Source organism: Rhinopithecus roxellana, chromosome 17, assembly GCF_007565055.1.
Source record: "Rhinopithecus roxellana isolate Shanxi Qingling chromosome 17, ASM756505v1, whole genome shotgun sequence".
Taxonomy (NCBI): domain Eukaryota; kingdom Metazoa; phylum Chordata; class Mammalia; order Primates; family Cercopithecidae; genus Rhinopithecus; species Rhinopithecus roxellana.
In genome coordinates, this window is record NC_044565.1 from 6,337,650 (window position 1) to 6,345,744 (window position 8,095).

Below are 8,095 nucleotides of genomic sequence, written 5' to 3' on the forward strand. Positions count from 1 at the left end.
TATTCCTTTTCTCAAGTCTTTCGTTTCCACCTAACGAGAAACACCCACAAGTGTGGAGGGGCAGGCCACCCCTTCAACCTTCTAAAAATGAGCTTTTCTAATAACTCCGGACCTAACTGTAGAGGAATAAACCATCCTAGCCATGAGAGAGCAGACAAAACCTGAGACCAGAGACTCATTTTCTTATAAAATGCTTTCTCCAAAAGACTTCAAAAAAGAAAAGGGGAAAATGTGAAAGGAACATATCTTGGGGCCCCAAAATCTCTAAGCTAAAAGGAAAAGTCAAGCTGGGAACTGCTTCTGGCAAACCTGTCTCCCATTTTATTCAGAGTCATCCCTCTGCTCACTGTGATAGATGCATATCTGATTGCCTCCTTTGGAAAGGTTAATCAGAAACTCAAAAGAATGTAACCATTTGTCTGTTATCTACCTATGAGCCGGAAGTTCCCTCCCCGCTTCCAGTTGTCCCGCCTTTCCAGACTGAACCAGTGTTCATCTTGCACATGTTGATTCATGTCTCATGTCTCCCTGAAATGTATAAAACCAAACTGTGGTCTGACCACCTTGGGCACATGTCGTCAGGATCTCCTGAGCCTTTATCGTGGGTGTGTGTCCTCAACCTTGGCAAAATAAACTTTCTAAATTAACTGAGACCTGTCTCGGGTGTTTGAGGTTCACAATTAATAGTCAATGACGTGAGAGATAAGCCCTCCTCCTCTCCCGGTTGTGGACCTTTCCCTCTGTATTACCTTGCACCCAACTCAGACCAGAAGGCGCACAAGACCCCATGACTCTTCCATCCTCTGTGTTCAATATGCCTCTCCCGAAAAGAACACAGCCCCACCTAATTGGATGTGCTGGCCTGTGTGGAAAGTGTTGAAGCCCCACTAAGCTTCCCAAACCTTATCTATATAAATGACCCCTAAACCTCTCCACTTGGGAATCTGTGTACCCAGGTGGCCTTTCTCAAGCATTGTGTGCAAATAAACTACATGTAACCATATTCCATATTTCCTGATCTTTTTAAGGTTGACAGGAGCCACGAGCACCCTCACGTAGCCTCATCGTCACCCTAGACAAGCTGACTGCAGGCTTGGCTCAGAGGTCAGCTCTGATGGACACAGGGAGGGACCCAGGACACCCATGGGCAGGCAGAGGCTGGGTCTGATGTGCAGCTGCAGGGCCAGTGGAAAAGGGCTGCCTCATGAGGAACTGTTTTCTCCCCACTTCCCTTCTGAGGTCCTGGGATGAGCCTTGAGCAGATGCCCCCATTCCACCAGCCTTCCCTCCTGGCCTCCCCTTCTCACACCCAGTTCTCTTCCTCCTGCCCAGGTCCCAGACGCCGAAGACTCTGCTGCCTGCAGAGGGCAGGAGAGGTGTCTGGGGCTTTGGGGGCCATAAGGATGGCCCAGATGCTGGCCCTTCCCTGGGTGGGAGAGCCACCTGCCCACCTTTCCCCAAGGCTACTGCCCAGGCTCTCCCTTGACTGGCAGCCTCCTCCCAGACACAAGTGGGTCAGGTGGTCCTCTCTCTTTAGGGGGTGGCCGAAACCCGGATCTTGCACATGTGGTGCTGTAGTTCCCCTGGGGTCCCTGAGGGAAGCCGGGGACTCTGTGGGCTCCATGGCAGGGAGCCCTGGGCTTGGACGCCATGCTATCCTTACAGCCATCTGAAGGGCAGGAAGGCCTGGCCAGGCTGGAGATGGTGAGAAATCTGGACTTGAGGGTAGTGGTGGCAGCTGCTGTCACCTCTTCATTGTAGATGGGGGCTGAGCTCAGCGGGCAGGGGCCGCTGAAGTCACACAGCTAGGGAGAGGGGAAGCTAGAACTGAGTCCAAATCTGTGGGACCAGGAGCTGGGTTCATCCTCCTATGACCCTGACTCTTGGTGAGGAGACACCCTGAACTGGGCAGGGTGGCAACCATGACAGGCATGGGGAGGTGGCAGGTCCCCAGGCTCACTTGCTCCTTTGCACAGAGGGGCCTCTGGCCTGTGGACAGGGGCACCCTCCCAAGGCTCAGCCCTGCCACCTGCAACACACTTTGCTCAGGATAAGTAAGTCACACTGCCCATTTTTCAGGGCAATAAATTTTAATAAAGAGTTGTATTTTCCCCTGCAAGACCCAGAGTGAAGGCTGTCTCTTCAGCGACAGGGTTCACGGCAGCTCAGGCTCACTTCCATCATGAGCTGTCTCATGAGGACTCTCATAAACCTCTCTCTCTCTCTCTCTCTCTCTCTGCCCCTGCCGGTTCCAAAAATGAAGCCGCCAGCTCTCACCGTACCTTGCTGTTGAACTGAATGACAGACATTATTCAAACCCCCCACCCTAGGGCTCAAGATTAGGGGAGCAGGACAGAGTTCGGGGCAGCTTCTAAGAGGGAGGAGCCCCGGCTGGGAGGCCTTAGAGGATTCTAGTGTGACGGGGGGACTACCGGGTGTCTCTGAGGCCCCTGGTGGGTGCTGAATGCTCTGGCCTCCCCAGGGCTCAGCCCAGCCCCCGCTCTGCAGGACCCTGGGGCCAGGGTCTCCCTCTGGCAAGTGGTCTCAGGCCTTCTGACCACTACCTTTGCCAGTGGCCTCATCACAGTTTGTTCCTAAAACCAGAGTCTGCTCCTCACTGGCCCTAAAGCCTCAACCTCCAGCGCCCCTCCCGTGCCCCGTGACCCCTTCAGCCTACACACGAGCTTTCTGTTTGTGGCGGGGTCCCTGTCCCTCAGAGAGGGGCACCAATGAGGGTCATTTATGTAAGAGCAGGGCTGCGTCCACAGCTTGCAAAGGACAGAAGTTGAAAAAAACTGCTTTATTGCAGCTCAACAATCAAGTAAATAAACAGCCTTTCTGTTTATGGAACTCAATCATGGTGTTTAATTAATTGAATTGTCCTCTCCAACACATCTGCAGGGGTCATCAGCATGCTATGGGCTCCTCTTTCATTCGTGTTCATGTTCTGCTTCTTGGGTGATACCCTGAGTCACAACTAAGAGATGGGGGCAGCCCAGAGAAGGCTGAGGCGGGGTCTCTGCACTGCTGTTTTGGGACAGGCATGTGTCCCCTTACTCTCAAGGCTTCCTTGGAAGCTGACCGCACGCAGTGAGGCTGTGCCTTTCCTCAACTGTGCTTGGGGACACTCCATGGGGCACCAGGGCGAGCGCTGCAGGTGCCTTGGAGCTGGCAGGTGCCCAGAATGGGGAAGGAGGCAGTAGTGGGATGGGAGAGGCCTGACGGAGGGGATGCTCCTGGCCTGATCCTCGCGCTGCCATTGGTGCAGAGCGAGAAACCAGGAAAGGCCTGGGTGCTCCCCTGTGCTCACTGGGTGGTGGGCAGAGACCCCCTTACTTGTGACTTGAGAGGGAGCCTCTGGCTTTCTGAGCATGTGGGTGTGTGCCCATTTCCACGAGGGGCTCCGTCTGCAGTCCGTGTGTGTGCTGCTCGTGTGCTCGTGTGTGGGAGCGTACATGCACACATGCACTGTGGCAATGCATACATGCACTGTGACAATGCATACGTGCACATGCATGTGCCAGAAGCTGGAGGGACAGAGCTTCCCCTGCCCAGCCAGCCCTGCTGGCCAGGAGCCTGCAGCCACCTGCCTCAGTCTTCTCCAGGAATGACCCAGAACCATTTTCCTCCAGACCCTTGAGGCGACACAGACTACTCCCGCTCTGTGGAAAGGAAGCTTGAACCCTGGCAGCTCCTTTCTTTGTGCTGGTTGAGTCAACCCATCTGCCTGTCCATCCATCCACCCATCCCCCTGTCCAACCATCCACACATCCCCCGTCAGTCCATCCACCCATCTGCCTGTGCGTTCAGCACCCATACGCCTGTCCATCCGGCACCCTGGCCCTTACTGGCTGGCCTGCTGTGACTCTCATCCACACCTGCAGCCCCACCAATCTGCTCCCCCTCTCAAGGACCCTGTCCTCCACCTCTAAAGTGGGGATGCTGGGCAAGGCGGGTATGAAGTCAGGGGGAGACTGGTTGAAAGCAAATCTCAGAAGCCCAGAGATTCCCCCTAGACGAGGCCCAGCCTGGGAGACCTTCACCTTTTAGCTCTACTTGGCTCGGGCCCTTCCACAGTGGGTGCTCCATAGATACTCCCAGATGCAATCCCAACAGACCCACCCTGGCTGCTCGCCACCTGCCTCGGCTGGTTCCTGGGCTGGGTCCCCCACTGTTATGTGGCTGCCACGCTGCCCAGCCCGTTTGCAGCCCTTAAGTGCCTCCTCCCACGGTGGGCAATGCCGAGCCCCTTCCGCCTTGTGCCGTGATAAAGGGCTTACGGGGGTTTCTTATTGACTGAATTTTATTTGCTGACATTAAATGGGGCAGTGGGCTGGTGGGCCTGGCTTCCCGGTTCATAAATGGGATCAAAATGTCACTGTAATTCTGTTAAAACCTTTAAAAAGGATGGTTGTGCCAGTCAGATCTAGTTTGTAAATCTGCTCCAGCTGCTGTGGGTCTCCTGGGGCCAAGAGGCCCACCCTGTCCTCCCTTTTCTCCGCTGGTGCTGGTCCTCCCTCCCACATCTTCTGCTCCACCATGAGCGTCCGGCTGAGCCCGTGTTGAAGCTGCAGACATAAGTCCACAGGCCGTTTGAGTGTTGAAAACCAAGCAGTGCTGAGTGGAAGAAGTCTGTCTGTCCATCCACCCATCCCCCTGTCCATCCGTCCACCCATCCCCCGTCTGTCTGTCCACCCATCCGCCTGTCCATCCAGCACTCATACGCCTGTCTGTCCATCCACCTATCCCCCTGTCAGTCCATAAACCCATCTGTCTGTCCGTCCATCCATCCATCTGCCTGTCTGTCTATCCATCCATCCCCCTGTCCGACCATCCACCTATCCCCCTGTCAGTCCATGCACCCATCTGCCTGTCCGTTCAGCACCCATATGCCTGTACATCTGGCACCCTGGCCCTTACTAGCTGGCCTGCTGTGACTGCTCCCTCCTGGACCTACTGGGCCAGGTCTCCCCACTCCACAGGAAGTGGGGCCGGGCCTCTCCCTGGTGACCTCAGTACCAGAATTCACACTGTGCTCCTTGTCAGTCTCCCCCTGACTTCATACCCGCCTTGCCCGCATCCCCACTTTAGAGGTGGAGGACAGGGTCCCTGAGAGGGGCAGCAGATTGTTGGGGCTGAAGGTGTGAATGACCCTTGAAGCAGGCCAACTGAGATCCTGGCTCCTCCTGTAGTGTGTGGAGCCCTCCTCTCCTGCTGTCTGGATTTGGACTCTGCTGCCTGGGGTCCAGGCTTCGCGGGGCTCCTGCACCCTTCTTCAGGGCAGCCTGTGACAGAGGGTCTTCTCACCTCATTCCAGAGGGGGTCTGACGCCTGGAGGAGCGGGTCCTGTGTTTGCTCTCCTGGGCACCCATTGCCGAGGTGGGCAGTTCTGCTTCCTAACTCACACTCATGGTCCACCCACTGCCTCCTGAACGCCACGAGGGCCGCCGCAAGACTGATCCCCGGAAAGTCTCTGAGGTGGAGAAAAAGCTGTGGGGCTTCAGGGTGGGTTCAGGGTCTTTCAGTCACGAAGCCACTGCCCAGGGCCTTAGCCACATGGCCGCTGGGGTCATGGCCATGACAGGACCCTTCCTGTGAAGGAACTCACCTTCCCAGACAGCCTGGACGTTTCCAGGGTCAGCGTTCTCTCCCGGCACCCCCTTGGTCCGCACGGATGTTTCCGGGGTCAGCGTTCTCTCCCTGTACCCCCTTGATCCACAGGGACGTTTCCAGGGTCAGCGTTCTCTCCCGGCACCCCCTTGGTCCCCATGGACGTTTCCGGCGTCAGCGTTCTCTCCCGGCACTCTCCTGGTCCCCACGGCCTCCAGGCTTCTCACTGTCTCCCTCCAGCTCACAGCAACCACCCACGAGGGTGCATGGGGGAAGGGTAGCAGGGTGAGGCTCTGCCCCACGCACTGTTGCCCCCCACACCTGGAAAGGGCTCCCCAAAGGTGTCCATCCCAGGACGTCCTCCCACTGTTGTTGGCACGTCAGGGGCTCTATGCTGCTCTGTGCTGACGCACAGCCCCAAGCACAAAGCCCTCCTTCCACTGAGGAGGGTCTGGGTACCTGGGAGGTGAGTCAGCCTGGGGTGGTGAGTAAGTGGCCTGCGTCATGCCTCACTAGCTGCTGGCACCTGCAGAGGAGCTGCTGTAGGAGGGCAGGGAAGGAACAAGCCCAGCCCCTCTGAGCCGAGCTGGGACTTCTCTGCTGCACAGCCAGCTGGAGGAGTTGTGCTTGGCTGGGGCCCTGGTGAGCAGGGGATTTGATGTGTGTGTGTGTGTGTGTGTGTGTGTGTGTGCGCCCCACAGGCCTCAGACAGAGGGAGCTGGGGCCCAGAGCCAGGAAGATGATGAGAAGCGTTTCAGGCTCTGCTGGGTGCTGGGCCACGGGTCTCCAGTTCTCCTGCAGCCTCCTTCCCCTCCACACTGTCCCTGCCTAATTGCGCCCCCCATCCTCTGGAGCACCGGCAGCCCCAGCACCTCCTCCCAGTCAGTGCTGTCCATGACCCTGCAGCGGGCACAGGTAGTTATACCCCAGGAACAGAGAGGAGCAGGGCCTTGCCCAAGGTCACACAGCACACACCTCTAGGATGCTGGGTCTCTGCTGCGGACAAAGTCAGACTCCTGGTGGGGCACAGTGGCTCACACCTGTAATCCCAGCACTTTGGGAGACCAAGGCAGGCAGATCACTTGAGGTCAGGAGTTCGAGACCAGCCTGGCCGACATGATGAAACCCTATCTCTACTAAAAATACAAAAATTAGCCAGGCATGGTGGTGGGTGCCTGTAATCCCAGCTACTTGGGAGGCTGAGGCAGGAGAATTGCTTGAATCCAGGAGGCAGAGGTTGCAGTGAGCCAAGATCACACCACTGCACCCCAGCCTGGGCAACAGAGTGAAACTCTATCTCAAAAAAAAAAAAAAAAAAAAAAAAAAAAAATCAGACTCTTCTGCCCAAGGTGGAGGAGCAGAGTCCTGTCCTGTCCCCACTGCCTAGGTGGGGAGACGAAGGCTGATGCTTGCAGTCAGTCCTGGCCTCCCAACACATGGTTCCTGTGCCCGCTGGAGCCTAGGGCAGAGCTGCCTCCCTGCCCACTATCCTCTGGCCTGTGGGGTACCAGGGATGTTGGGAGGGTGTCTTGGTCCATTTGTGCCCTAACGACAAATTTCTGGGGCTGGGTAATTTCTAAAGAGCAGAGATTCATTTCCCAAAGCTCTGGAGGCAGGAAGTCCAAGGTCTAGGCACCGAGTCTGATCGGGGGAGGGACTTCCTGCTGCGCCCTCCCATGGCAGAAGGCAGAGGGCAGGGCAGGGGCGCTGTGTGGAGCCTCGTTCAGGGCCTTGGGCTCACAGGAGAGCAGCCTCACGGACTCATCACCACTCAATCCTGGGTTTTAGAGGGGTCACATTTGTACCATAGCAGACGTGGAGAGGGCAAGGCCAGGTGGTGGGCTGTGGGGTGTCCCCACAACAGCCCCTTTCACAGGGGACTCGGGACACTCCAGGGACCCTTGGCTTCACTCTGGGTGATGTTGTGCCGGTGTGTCCCGCTCTCTGGCCCCTTGGCGGAGGGGTTGCTGGGCAGTGCCCTGGCCCTTGAATCTGGCTGGTGCCTACCCTACCTGAGAAATTTCATGCCCCCAAAGTCCACACCTGGCACAGTAGGTTGGAGCTCAGGGACCACCACAGGCCTCCAACTCCAGACGTCCTTGTGGAGTGGCCTCTTCCTGGACTGCTCTTCCCGGTCAAAGAGTAGTCTGGAGCCCCGAACCCTGGGAGGAGCCGGCCTGGGGCTGCCACAGGTATCTGACAGCATCAGTGGGTACAAATGCCCATCATGTCAGTGTCTCCTGGGACTGCCAGGGGCTGCCAGGAACTGGGCCCCGGGATGCCAGCCTCTGCACACACTCCCTCTCTGGCAGTCTGGCTGTCCCCTTCTGGCCCCACTGCCCTAGGCTTACTGCTCAGCACCTCGAGCCCCTGCGTCAGCAGCAGGGCCAGGGATTAACCCTGGGGGAGCAGCTGTGGCCCAGACTGCCCAGGGCTGGGCCGGAGCCCGATAGGGGATGTGCCTGTGGGAAGGAGTTGACCTTCT

General features: G+C 57.2%; 1 long non-coding RNA gene across 1 annotated transcript; it reads right to left on the reverse strand.

Moving 5' to 3' along the window:
- Positions 1-2,071: 2,071 nt before the first annotated feature.
- Positions 2,072-5,600, reverse strand: LOC104679762. The gene is made up of 2 exons (XR_750369.1): positions 5,308-5,600; positions 2,072-2,294 (listed from the first exon to the last, which is right to left on the reverse strand). It is a non-coding gene; the product is annotated as an uncharacterized LOC104679762 (long non-coding RNA).
- Positions 5,601-8,095: the final 2,495 nt, after the last annotated feature.